We start from the raw sequence: 14,148 nt of genomic DNA, 5'->3' as shown, positions 1-14,148 counted from the left end.
TTTTTTTATTTGTTTGCACTAAAAACAAAAAAAGAGCGACAATTTTGGAAAAAAAAAAAACAATATTTTTTACTTTCTGCTATAAAACACATCCAATAAAAATTTAAAAAAAAAAAAATCTAATTTCTTCATCAATTTAGGCCAATGTGTATGCTTCTACATGTTTTTGGTAAAAAAAAATAAAATCCCAATAAGCGTATATTGATTGGTTTGAGCAAAAGTTACAGCGTCTACAGACTATGGGATAGATTTATTTATTTATTTGTTTGTTTTAAATTTTATACTAGTAATGGCGGCAATCAGCGACTTATAGCGGAACTGCGATATTGCGGCGGACACATCTGACACTAAGTGACACTTTTGATGCTTTTTGGGGACCAGTGACACTAATATAGTGATCAGTGTTAAAAATATACACTGTCACTGTACTAATGACACTGGCAGGGAAGGGGTTAACATCAGGGGTGATCAAAGGCTTAACTGTGTGCCTAGCCAGTGTTTTGCTACTGTTGGGGGAGGTGCTTGTACTAGGAGAAGGCCTGGATTGGTGCCCCTGCTTAGCAGGGACACAGGATCCATGTCTTCTGTACTGACAGAACGGTGAACTGCCGGTGTACTGAAGCATCGCCGGGTGCCGGTGGACATCGAGTCCGCTGTACCCACCAATCAGCTACCGCTGTGTCTATTCTATTGTTTTTTTAATGCTATTCTTTACTATTCTGTTTGAATTTCAGAAGATGGTTATATTCTTTCTATTGAATTCTATTTTTTTTTTATTCTATTCTATTCCTTTCTATTCCATTCTATTCTGTTTATTTTCTATCCTATTTTGTTCTGTTTTACTCTATTCTATTCTTTTATTTTCTGTAATATTCTTTTCTATTCTATTCTATTTTTTTCTATTCTATTCCTTTATTTTCTATTCTATTTTATTCTCTTTTGGAAATTGGAAAACGATTCAAATTCGAAAATGATTTGATTCTATTCCTTTATTTTCTATTCTATTTTATTCTCTTTTGGAAATTGGAAAACGATTCGAGTTTGAAAATGATTCGAATTCGAAAACTATTCGAAATTGATTTGAAAACTTTTCGAATCGATCCGAATTCGAAAATTGGAATCGAATACGAAAAAACAAAACAAAACAAGTCCTTGTGGACTGGCCGCCACTGGTCAGGAGCCAGGCCAGTAGTCAAACCAGGATATCAGCCAGGGGTAAGGCAGCAAGCAGAGTCAGGAGTCAGGTTGACTGGCCTGCACAGAGTCCTGACCTCAACCCGATAGAACACCTTTGGGATGAATTAGAGCGGAGACTGAGAGCCAGGCCTTCTCGTCCAACATCAGTGCCTGACCTCACAAATGCGCTTCTGGTCAAACATTCCCATAGACGCACTCCTAAACCTTGTGGACAGCCTTCCCAGAAGACTTGAAGCTGTTATAGCTGCAAAAGGTGGGCCAGCTCAATATTGAACCCTACGGACTAAGACGTCATTAAAGTTCACGTGCGTGTAAAGGCAGGCGACCCAATACTTTTGGTAATATAGTGTATTTACCATAGTTTATGGACTCTTTCACATAAACACGCATTCAGATTTTTTTTTTAGCAGAATGCATTTTGGTCTGAATTTATGATTTTAAAAAATTTGATTTTAAATTTTTGAATTTTTTGATTTTTAAGAAATTTGATTTTATTGGATATGTTTTTTAAAAGAAAGTAAAAAAAATATTGGTCTTTTTTCACATTTTTTAGTGTACATAGCAAAAAAAAATTAAAATTAACAGTGGTGGTCAAATAGCATCAAAATAATTCTCTATTTGTGTGAAAAAGATGATATAAATTTCATTTGGGTACAGTGTCGCATGACGGCACAATTTCCAGTTAAAGTAGCGCAGTGCTGAATAGCTAAAAATGGTCTGGTCATGAAGAGGGTAAAATCTTCTGGAGGTCAAGTGGTTAAAAATTTTTTTTCTTTTTAATCTGTAAAATTCAATACAATATGGCAGCCTGGAGGCGTTCTGTACACCGTTGGTACAGAATGACTGATTTTCCCAGAAGTCTTCACTAAGATACAAATCAGAGTTTAGGCACCCCCTACAATAGTTTGGGTGGGATACTTTTAAAGGGGATGCAGACTAGGCACGTGCACTGCCGAAAAATGTGTTTGTTTTCGTTTCATTCGTTTTTTTCGTAAATTCTAGAAATTCGAAAATTTGGAATTCGTAAATTCGTAAATTTGTAAATTCGAATATTTGGAATTCGTAATTTCGCAAACTCAAAAATTTGAAAGTTCGGAAATTCATAAATTCGAAAATTCGAAAATTTGGAATTCGTAAATTTGTAAATTTGTAAATTCTAATATTTGGAATTCGTAATTTCGCAAACTCAAAAATTTGAAAGTTCGGAAATTCAGAAATTAGAAAATTCATAAATTCGAAAATGAGAAAATTAGGAATTCGTAAAATTTGTAAATTTGTAAATTTGTAAATTCAAAAATTCATAAATTCGAAAATTGGGAATTTGGAAATTAGTAAATTCAAAAATTCGGAATTCAAAAATGTGAACATTCAACAATTCGGAAATATGGCATTCGTTATTTGTAACTTAACGTAACGGATAAATTCTTATTCGTTACGTTCACTAACAGCCAAATTTGAAAGCAAATTCCAATGCCTATAATTTAATAGTTCGTAATAGTTAAGTTATTATTTCAGATTTTTGAGTTATCAGGTTTTTGAATTTTGGGATTTTCGTTCTTTCGAATTTTCAAATTTTCGAATTTCTGAATTTCCGAATTTGAGAATTTCCGAATGTCGAATTTCAGAATTTCTGAAATTTTGAATTTACGAATTTCTGAATTTCCGAATTTCCGAATTTCCGAATTTTCAAATTTCCGAATGTCGAATTTACAAATTTCTGAATTTCCGATCTTTCGAATTTCTAATTTCCGAATGTCCGAATTTCCGAAATTTTACATTTCCGAATTCTCAAATTTCCGAATGTTCAGAAAAATTTGGAAATTCAAAAATTCGGAAATTTGGATATTTCCAAATTAACGAATATGTCTAAATTCGTTAAAAAAATAATTTGGAACTAAACGAATGGAACATGTCTAATGCAGACCCTGCACCTTTTCACATTGTGACACTGAGAATGCACCAGGTGATTATAAGAACCAGACCTTCCCATTTAGAATCTGTCTGCCAAGGACCTGGCGAAATATACAGCTATTTCTTCAGAGTAAGGAAAGGTAGGAATCTGCTACTAAGTTTGTTAAAATTCCCTCAATGCGCATTGATCACCCAGAGGGGATTGTTTTTTATCTCAACAAAAATGGGGCTATTCTTTAAGTCAATGTAAATCTTTTGCAGCGTCTACAGATGACCAGTAGAGGGAGAATCTACTCATTTTACATGAACTGTTACAGTCTCAAATATACCACACCAAGCAAATCAAATGTGCAAATCCTATAAAATAATGCTTTTCGGTAAAAGGAGGCAATGAGACACTATGTGTACTATGCAAATGCAATTGTTCCAGAGCTTAGTAAATGAGGAAAAGTTTCACTTTGCAAAGAATACCCAATCACATGCAAGGAAAATTAAAAAAAACAGCATTTTTGCTTGCACATGATTGGATGATAGAAGTCAGCAGAGCTTCCCTTCGTCTACTGAGCTCTAGGTAACTTCTCTTGCAAAGTCTTTAGTAAATGAATCCCAATGTTTCAAAATGTATTCTTGAATTACAGCAGATAGAAAAAAAAAAAAAGAAAAGAAAAGAAATGTGTGTATATATACTGTATATACACTCACCAGCCACTTTATTAGGTCACATGGCCAATCAACAACTAGTCAGCAACTAGACATGGTGAAGACGACTTGCTGAAGTTCAAACCGAGCATCAGAATGGGGAAGAAAGGGGATTTAATTGACTTTGAACGTGGCATGGTTGTTGTCGCCAGTCGGGCTGATGTGAGTATTTCAAATACTGCTGATCTCCTGGGATTTTCACGCACAACCATCTCTCGGGTAGGGATGAGTCGAACACCCCCTGGTTTGGTTTGCGGCAGAACATGCGAACGGAGCGAAAGTTTGTGCGAACATTCGAACACCGTTAAAGTCTATGGGACTCGAATGTGAGAAATCAAAAGTGCAAATTTTAAAGGCTAATATGCAAGTTATTGTCCTAAAAAGGGTTTGGGGACCCGGGTCCTGCCCCAGGGGACATGGATCAATGAAAAAGAAAGTTTTAAAAACGGACGTTTTTTCGGGAGCAGTGATTTTAATAATGCTTAAAGTGAAAAAATAAAAGTGAAATATTCCTTTTAAGTATCGTACCCCGTCGGGTCCCGGTAATATGGATGGAAATTATTGAGAAAAACGGCATGGGTACCCCCCCCCCCCCCCAGCCCATTACCAGGCCCTTTGGGTCTTGTATGGATATTAAGGGGAACCCCGCACCCAAATTAAAAAAAGAAAAGGCGTGGGGCCCCCAGGCCCTATATACTCTGAACAGCATTATACAGGTAGTGCAAACATGACAGGGACTGTAGAATCTGTTTGTAATTTGGAACGATACATTTTGTAAGTGGTAAGTGTAGCGCCAGCCAAAGAAAATCAATTTTTAAGCTTTTTGGATAACATAGGGAAGGGTTATCACCCCTGTAACATTTGTTTCACTGTCTGTGCTCCTGTTCAGAAGATTTCACCTCACTTTCTGTCCCAATGACAATTGGATTTTGAAAATTTGGGGTTATTAGGGAAACAAGGATTGGTGATAAAGCATCAATGAAGACACCTTTTTCCCATATTACCTCTTACAGGAGAGAATTCCCCTTCCTGGGGGTAGATTTCCTCTCACTTCCTGTTGTCTCCCTCCGTTTGTAAGTAGGAGCTGTTTGTAAGTCTGATGTTTGAAAGTAGGGGACCGCTTGTATATACTATACGGCCTGCCCTATATACTCTGCAGAAAATTGGGCCCTAGGTGTTGGTGGTACCAGAACACTGTAAGCCCTCACAGTTACTCTTGGTGGGCGCTGGAACGGGCCCTGCTGTGAAGTATTATATCAAGAATTGTAATTACATGCCCCTATTGAACAAGGGCAGAAAAATTGGGCCTTTGGTGGTGGTGTGGTGGTGATGCCACAACACTGTAAGGCCCCTTTCACACTGGGGCGGGGGCGGCGTCGGCAGTAAAGCGCTGCTATTGTAAGCGGCACTTTACCGTCGGTATGCGACCGCTAGCGGGGCGGTTTTACCCCCCGCTAGTGGCCGAGAAAAGGTTAAAAACCACCGTAAAGCGGCTCTGCGGCTCTTCGCCGCTCCGAAGATGCTGCTAGCAGGACTTTTTTTACCGTCCTGCCAGCGCACAGATCCAGTGTGAAAGCCCTCTGGGCTTTCACACTGGAATCAAAGCAGCAGCACTTTCGGTTGGTTTGCAGGCGCTATTTTTAGCGCAATAGCGTCTGCAAACCGCCTCAGTGTGAAAGGACCCTAAGCCCTCACAGTTACTCTTGGTGTGCGCAGGAACGAGCCCTGCTGTGAAATATTAGATCAAAAATTGTAATTACATGCTCCTGTTAAACAGAGGCAGAAAAATTGGGTCTTAGGCAGTGGTGGTGGTGCCACAACACTGTAGCCCCTCACAGATTCTGTTGCTGAGCGCAGGAACGAGCCTTGCTGTGAAATATTAGAGCAAATATTGTAATTACATGCCCCTGTTAAACAGGGGCAGAAAAATTGGGCCTTAGGCACTGGTGGTGGTGCCACAACACTGCAATCCCTCACAGATTCTGTTGCTGAGCACAGGAACGAGCCCTGCTGCAAAATATTACAGCAAAAATTGTAATTACATGCCTCTGTTAAACAGGGGCAGAAAAATTGGGGGCGTGTAATTACAATTTTTGCTGTAATATTTTGCAGCAGGGCTCGTTCCTGTGCTCAGCAACAGAATCTGTGAGGGATTGCAGTGTTGTGGCACCACCACCAGTGCCTAAGGCCCAATTTTTCTGCCCCTGTTTAACAGGGGCATGTAATTACAATATTTGCTCTAATATTTCACAGCAAGGCTCGTTCCTGCGCTCAGCAACAGAATCTGTGAGGGGCTACAGTGTTGTGGCACCACCACCACTGCCTAAGACCCAATTTTTCTGCCCCTGTTTAACAGGAGCATGTAATTACAATTTTAGGCACTGGTGGTGGTGCCCTGAAACAAAAATGTTCTTAGAAGCTATCAACATGAACATTGAGGAGGAATAGGATAGTCACTCAGCATAACAGGATAGTCACTCAGCATAGGAAGTCTTCAAGGGATCTCACATTCATAGAAAAATTAGGTTAGCATCAGGTGCTTGGTAGCTGGTGATCCAAGACTGATTCATTTTTATCAACTGAGTCTGTGGACAGGTGCTCTCTATGATCGGTTACCAAGCCCCCAGCAGCACAGAATGTGCGTTCAGAAAGAACGCTGGATGCCGGACAGGCCAGTAGCTCAGTTACATATTGTGCAAGCTCTGGCCAGTGATCCATCCTCAAGACCCAGTAACCCAGTGGATTTTCGGTTGGAAAGGTCTCCAAGTCTGATCTTGCCCCTAGGTATTTCTGCACCATGTAAATCAGACGCTGGCGATGGTTGCTGGAACTGATCAGACCTTGGGGCTGCGGACTAAAGAAGTGTCTGAATGCATCGATCAGACGGCCACTTTCTCCACCGCTCCTTCTGTGACTGACCGAAGCCTCAGCAACACGTTGTTCAGGAGGACCAGGAAATTGTAACCTCCCAGGCTTAGGAAACATATTGCACAAATCTTTCTGCAAGGCCTCCCGAAGATGTTTCATCCTCTGCTCCCTCTGCGAAGGCTGGATAAGTTCCGCAACCTTACCCTTGTAATGTGGAAGGGTTGCCAGTCAGTCATGATCCCTCTCCTTGATACCACAAATCCGAGGGTCCTTTTGCAGGCTTTGCAGGATCAGGGAGGCCATGCAGAGAAGGTTTGCTGAGGTATTCGATCCGGAGTCCTCTGGGTCACTAAGGATGACATGATCCACAGCCACCTCCTCCCAGCCACGTACAAGTCCATGGGTTTCTGGGGACTGAAAACGATCCCTTGAAGACTGCTGCTGAGTGCTAGGCTCCAGGCTCCACCTCCATGCTGACACAATCCTCATCCTCCTCCTCTTTCTGTGTGATTGGTGGGCCCACAGGAATACTGTCTGGATAAAGGGGGCCTTGAGAGGTAAGGAAGTCCTCCTTTTCCTCCCGCTGTTCTGCCTCAAGTGCCCTGTCCATTATTCCACAAAGCGTGTGCTCCAACAGGAAGACAAGAGGGACAGTATCACTGATGTATGCACTGTCACTGCTCACCATCCTTGTGGCCTCCTCAAATGGTGAAAGGACAGTGCATGCATCCTTGATCAGTAGCCACTGGCATGGCGAAAAAAAGCCAAGCTCCCCTGACCCTGTCCTTGTGCCATACTCACACAGGAACTCATTGATGGCTCTCTGCTGTGCGTGCAGCCGCTGCAGCATTGCCAATGTTGGGTTCCACCTGATGGGCATGTCACAAATGAGGTGGTTCTTGGGCAGGTTGCATTCCTTTTGAAGGTCAGCCAGCTGAGCACTGGCATTATATGACCGGCGGAAATGCCCACAGACTTTCCTGGCCTGCCTCAGTAGATCCTGTAAGCCCGGGTACCTGCACAAGAACTGCTGCACCACCAAATTAAGGACGTGAGCCAAACAGGGAACATGGGTCAAGTGTCCCTGTCGGAGGGCGGAGAGGAGGTTGGTGCCATTGTTGCAAACCACCATTCATGGCTGAAGCTGGCGTGGCGTCAACCACCTCTGAGTCTGCCCCTGCAGAGCTGACAGAATCTCTGCCCCAGTGTGGCTCCTGTCCCCTAAGCAGACCAACTCAAGCACCGCATGGCATTTTTTTGCCTGAGTGCTTGCGTAGCCCCTTGAACGCCTACGGAGCACCGCTGGTCCTGAGGTAAAATCTGCAAAGGAAGAGGCCATAGAGGAAGAAGAAGAGGAGGGGGTGGAGGAGAGAGGTGTGGCAGAATCACCGCTACTAGCATTTTGGAGGCGTGGTGGCAGAACAAACCTCCAACAATACTGCACCCTGTCCTGCATCCTTCCCAGCTGCCAGCAGAGTTACCCAGTGCGCCGTGAAATAAAGGTAACGTCCCTGTCCATGCCTTCTGGACCATGAGTTAGTGGTAATATGCACCTTACCACTGACTGCCCTGTTCAACGAGGCCAAGACATTGCCTTCCACATGCCGGTAGAGAGCCGGAATGGCCTTCCATGAAAAGAAATGGCGTTTGGGAACCTGCCACTGAGGTACCGCACATTCCACAAATTCATGAAAGGGGGAAGAGTCTACCAGCTGAAAAGGCAGCTGCAACTAACCACTGACTGCCCTGTTCAATGAGGCCAAGACATTGCCTTCCACATGCCGGTAGAGAGCCGGAATGGCCTTCCATGAAAAGAAATGGCGTTTGGGAACCTGCCACTGAGGTACCGCACGTTCCACAAATTCATGAAAGGGGGAAGAGTCTACCAGCTGAAAAGGCAGCAGTTGGAGTGCTAGCAATTTAGCCAAGCTAGCATTCGGCCGCTGAGCATGTAGAGGGCTGAGACCAAATTTCTTTTGACGGTTTAGCAACTGGGGTAGGGAAATTTGCCTGCTACAATCGGATGTTGGTGTAGCGATAGCAGATTGCCCACAAGTACTTGGCACACCTAATTCTACACCTACATTCCTCTCAGTGCAGGTTTCTGAGAGGACTGAAGGTATAGTGGGGTTGGAGATCCCAGCTGATGAGGAGCAAGGAGAGGTCCGCCTTGTTCTTTGGTGTGGGTCTTTTAAGTACTGTTGCCAACGGACTGCATGGGAGGTCGATACAGTGCATATATATATATACGAGACTGACTGTATATATTTATTAAATACACTGCATCTAACTGAATCCCTTGCCTGCCTGAAGTATATTAGAAACAGTACACCAGGAACGGCCTGCAGTCAGATCTAGCTAAACTGGATACAGTGTGTGTATATATATATATATATATATATATATATATATATATATATATATATATATATATATATATATATATATATATATATATACAAATATACAAGCCTGGATGTATATATATATATATATATATATATATATATATATATATATATATATATATATATATATATATATATATACTAAATACACTGCAGTTAACTGAATCGCCTGCCTGCTCAATCTAAATGAAATGACACTCTCTCTCGGTCAACGCCAGCAACACACTACACAGGGCCGACGTGCAGGCGGCCTTATATAGTCGGGGCGTGGACTTAACCTCCTGAGCCATAATTGGCCAAAGGCACCATGCCTTTGGCCAATTATGCCTCTCTTTGCTGGCGGCGCTGTGATTGGCCAAAGCATTCGGGTGCATGCTTGGCCAATCATCAGACAGCAATGCACTACAATGTCACAGTGCATTATGGGGCGTTACACGTGGCTCGAATAATGTTCGGATTTCGACGAACGACCGAACCGCCAATGTTCAAGTCGAACTTATGTTCGACCCGAACATAAAGCTCATCCCTACTTGTAGCCTCAGTTTCCTGTTCTTAGCTCACAGGAGTGGCACCCGGTGTGGTCTTCAAGGTGCGATGTGTTGTGCGTTCAGAGATGGTATTCTGCATACCTTGGATGTAACGAGTGGTTATTTGAGTTACTGTTGCCTTTCTATCATCTGGAACCAGTCTGCCCATTCTCCTCTGACCTCTGACATCAACAAGGCATTTTCCTTCACACAACTGCCGCTCACTGGATATTTTCTCTTTTTCCCACCATTCTCTGTAAACCCGAGAGATGGTTGTGCGTGAAAATCCCAGTAGATCAGCAGTTTTTGAAATGCTTGGACCAGCTTGTCTGACACCAACCACCATGTCACGTTCAAAGTCACTTAAATCCCTTTTCTTCCACATTCTGATGCATGGTTTGAACTTCAGCAAGTCGTCTTCACCATGTCCAGTTGCTCCCATGTGATTGCCCATGTGACCTAATAAAGTGGCTGGTGAGTGTGTGTATATATATATAAAGCAGAGCAGTTACCTAGAGCTCAGTAAACAAGGGGAAGCTCTGCCGATTTCTATCATCCAATCATGTGCAAGCAAAAAATGCTGTTTTTTTTTTTTTTTTTTTTCTTGCATGTGATTGGGTATTCTTTGCAAAGTGCAGTTTTTGAAATACTCAGACCAGCTCGTCTGGCAACAACAACCATACCACGTTCAAAGTCACTGATGAAAAAAAATGTAAATGACAATTTTTTTTTTGTGCTTGGAGTGAAGCTTTAAGTGGTAACAATGGGGCTGTGTGCCCGCTCTGGCACGGCACGTACAGCACTCCGAGCGGCCGGTTTCGGTCGGCTGCACAGCGAAGGTTTAGTTACAGGTCAGAGTGAGAATTTCTGGAACTTCCAGGCTGCTAACTGTAAGCTGTCATCTTTTTATAGAGCCCAATTAAGCCTCACCTTCCCGTAAAATGACCATCTGAGCATAAAGTGGATACACAGAGGAGGGGGGGAGATGTGACCACAGAGAGGCTGGTTACAAAGTATCGATGGCACTCGAAGAAAGATGGAAAGGGATTTGAGCTGGCAGGACGGTTAATGAGGGAATGTTGTCACATCCGATGACTAGCCATGACTGTACCTGGCCGAGCCAACAAGGAATGGCAATTTACTAAAACCTGATTAGTTACAGTAAGGGGCGTTTGTCATGGCACAGAGATCCTGACTTTTTTTTTTTTTCCCTGTCCTTTTCTTCCATGTGTAATGTACCCTGAGTGTGTCCTGTATGAGCTGCTCTCTTCACCAAAAAATCTTCACCTTTTATTCAGTTGCAATTTTGTATTTTTCTATTTTTTTTTTGCTATATTTTTTTTATTTTTTTTATATATATATTTTTGAGTTCAACCACTTCAGCTCCTGAAGGTCCTCCCCCCCCCCCCCCCCCCTTTCCTGACCAGGCCATTTTTTTCAATACGGCACTGCGTTGTTTAAACTGACAATTGCGCAGTCGTGCAACGCTGTACCTAAATAAAATTGATGTCCGTTTTTTTCCCGCAAATAGAGCTTTCTTTTGGTGGTATTTGATCACCTCTGTGGGTTTTTATTTTTTGCGCTATAAAGGAAATAAAAATGACAATTTGGGGAAAAAAAAGAAGATATTTCTTACTTTCTGCTATAAAACATATCCAATAATTAAAAAAAAAAAAATAGAATTTCTTCATCAATTTAGGTCAATGTATATTCTGCTATATATTTTTGGTAAAAAAAAAAAAAAAAAAAACCCAATTAAAGTATATTGATTGGTTTGTGCAAAAGTTATAGCGTCTACAAACTATGTGATAGATTTATGGACTTATTTGAGATTATTATTATTATACAGGATTTATATAGCGCCAACATATTTGATGACCTCTTGCATTGTTTATTTTTTGCGCTATAAAGAAAAAAAAGGCCAACAATTTTGAAAAACAAAAACGCTATTTCTTACTTTCTGCTATAAAACATATCCAATAATTTTTTTTAAGAAAATCGAATTTCTTCATCAATTTAGATCAATATATATTCTGCTATATATTTTTAGTAAAACAAAAATCCCAATTAAAGTATATTGATTGGTTTGTGCAAAAGTTATAGCGTCTACAAACTATGTGATAGATTTATGGACTTATTTGGGATATTTGATCACGTCTGCGGTTTAAATTTTTTGCGCTATAAAGAAAAAAAGGCTGACAATTTTGAAAAAAAAAAAGCGATATTTCTTACTTTCTGCTATAAAACATATCCAATAATTAAAAAAAAAAAAATCGAATTTATTCATCAATTTCGGTCAACATACAGTATATTCTGCTATATATTTTTGATTAAAAAAAAAATCCCAATTAAAGTATATTGATTGGTTCATGCAAAAGTTATAGGGTCTACAAACTATGTGATAGATTTATGGATTTATTTGTGATATTTGATCACCTCTGCGTTTTTTATTTTTTGCGCTATAAAGGAAAAAAGAGCGACAATTTTGAAAAAAAAAAAGGAAGATATTTTTTACTTTCTGCTATAAAACATATCCAATAATTTTTTTAAAAAAATCTAATTTCTTCATCAATTGAGGTCAATATGTATTCTGCTATATATTTTTGGTAAAAAAAAAAAAAAAATCCCAATTAAAGTATTTTGATTGGTTTGTGCAACAGTTATAGTTTTTTATAGTCTATATGTTATAGTCTACAAACTACGTGATAGATTTTTATGAACTTATTTGTGGTATTTGATGACCTCTGCATTTTTTTTTTTTTTTTTTTTGCGCTATAAAGAAAAAAAAGACGACAATTTTGAAAAAAAAAAAAAAAACAATATTTCTTACTTTCTGCTATAAAACATATCCAATAATAAAAAAAAAAATAATAATAAAATTTCTTCATCAATTTAGGTCAATATGTATTCTGCTATATATTTTTGTTAAAAAATAAAATACTAATTAAAGTATATTGATTGGTTTGTGTAAAAGTTATAGCGTCTACAAACTATGTGATAGATTTATGGACTTATTTATTTTTTACTAGTAATGGCGGCGATCAGCGATTTTTTGCGGGACTGCAACATTGCGGCAGACACATCTGATACTTTCTGGGGTCCAGTGACATCAATACAGTGATCAGTGCTAAAAAATGCACTGTCACTGTACTAATGACACTGGCAGGGAAGGGGTAAACATCAGGGGCGATCAAAGGGTTAAGTGTGTTCCCTGGGAGTGCTTGCTGAGTGTGTGTGTGTGGCGGGGGGGTGCTTTGACTAAGGGAAGACAGAGATCTGTGTTCCTGCTTAGCAGAAACACAAGATCTCCATCTTCCCCTCTGACAGAGCGGCGATCTGCCTTGTTTACATAGGAAGACCACCATTCTGTCTGCCTCGGGAACGATTGGCGAGTTCCGGCGGACCTGCTGATTGGCTCCTGCTGTGTCCAATCACAGTGGGAGCGGGTCTCCAGCGCCCGAGACACTAAGTAAGATATCACGCACAGGTACGTGATTTTGCGCTTAAGGGCCGCCCTGCCGCAGTAAATGTACGTGGGGCGGTTAACTGGTAATTGCACGGTCATGCAATACCGTACCCAAATTAAATTTATATCATTTTTTTCACATAAATAGAGCTTTCTTTTGGTGGTATTTGATCTCCACTGGGTTTTTTATTTTTTGTGATTATAAATGAAAAAAGGCAGAACATTTTGAAAAAAAAAAAAAAAAAAAAACAATATTTTTTAACATTCTGCTATTATATAAATGAAAAAAGACAAAAAAAAATTAAAAAAGAAAAATTTGAAAAACAAAGCAATATTTTCTACTTTTTGTTATGAAACATATTAAATAAAATAAAATGTCTTCATAAATTTAGGTCAAAATGTATTCTGCTATGTCTTTGGTCGAAAAAAAAAATCCCAATAAGTGTATATTGATTGGTTTGTGCGAAAGTTATAGTGTCTACAAACTGTGGTATATATACACTATATTGACAAAAGTATTGGGACGCCTGCCTTTACACGCACGTGAACTTTAATAGCATCCCAGTCTTAGTCCATAGGGTTCAATATTGAGTTGGCCCACCCTTTACAGCTATAAACAGCTTCAACTCTTCTGGGAAGGCCGTCCACAAGGTTTAGGAGTGTGTCTATGGGAATGTTTGACCATTCTTCCAGAAGAGCATTTGTGAGGTCAGGCACTGATGTTGGACAAGAAGTCCTGGCTCGCAGCCTCTGCTCTAATTGATCCTATAGGTGTTCTATCGGGTTGAGGTCAGGACTCTGTGCAGGCCAGTCAAGTTCCTCCACCCCAAACTCGCCGTAAGCCGTAAAACCATATCATTAGGGCTCCCTACACTGGTGGTCAGATGGGATAAATCAGACACAGCTCAAGGAACCCCTAGCAACCTTCAGCGAAACCCTGGGGTTTCACAAAACTCTGGTTGAAAAAGGCTGCCAAAAAGTGAACAGTAATGCCGCGTACACACAAGCGGACTTTGCGGCAGACTTTGCCCGGCTGACTTTTCGATAGCCAGTAGCCAATAGCTGCCCTAGC

The sequence above is a fragment of the Aquarana catesbeiana genome, linkage group LG06 (genome assembly GCF_042186555.1).
Source record: "Aquarana catesbeiana isolate 2022-GZ linkage group LG06, ASM4218655v1, whole genome shotgun sequence".
Taxonomy (NCBI): Eukaryota; Metazoa; Chordata; class Amphibia; order Anura; family Ranidae; genus Aquarana; species Aquarana catesbeiana.
The sequence above is the reverse complement of the archived record's forward strand: the minus strand, read 5'-3'. Positions refer to the sequence as shown.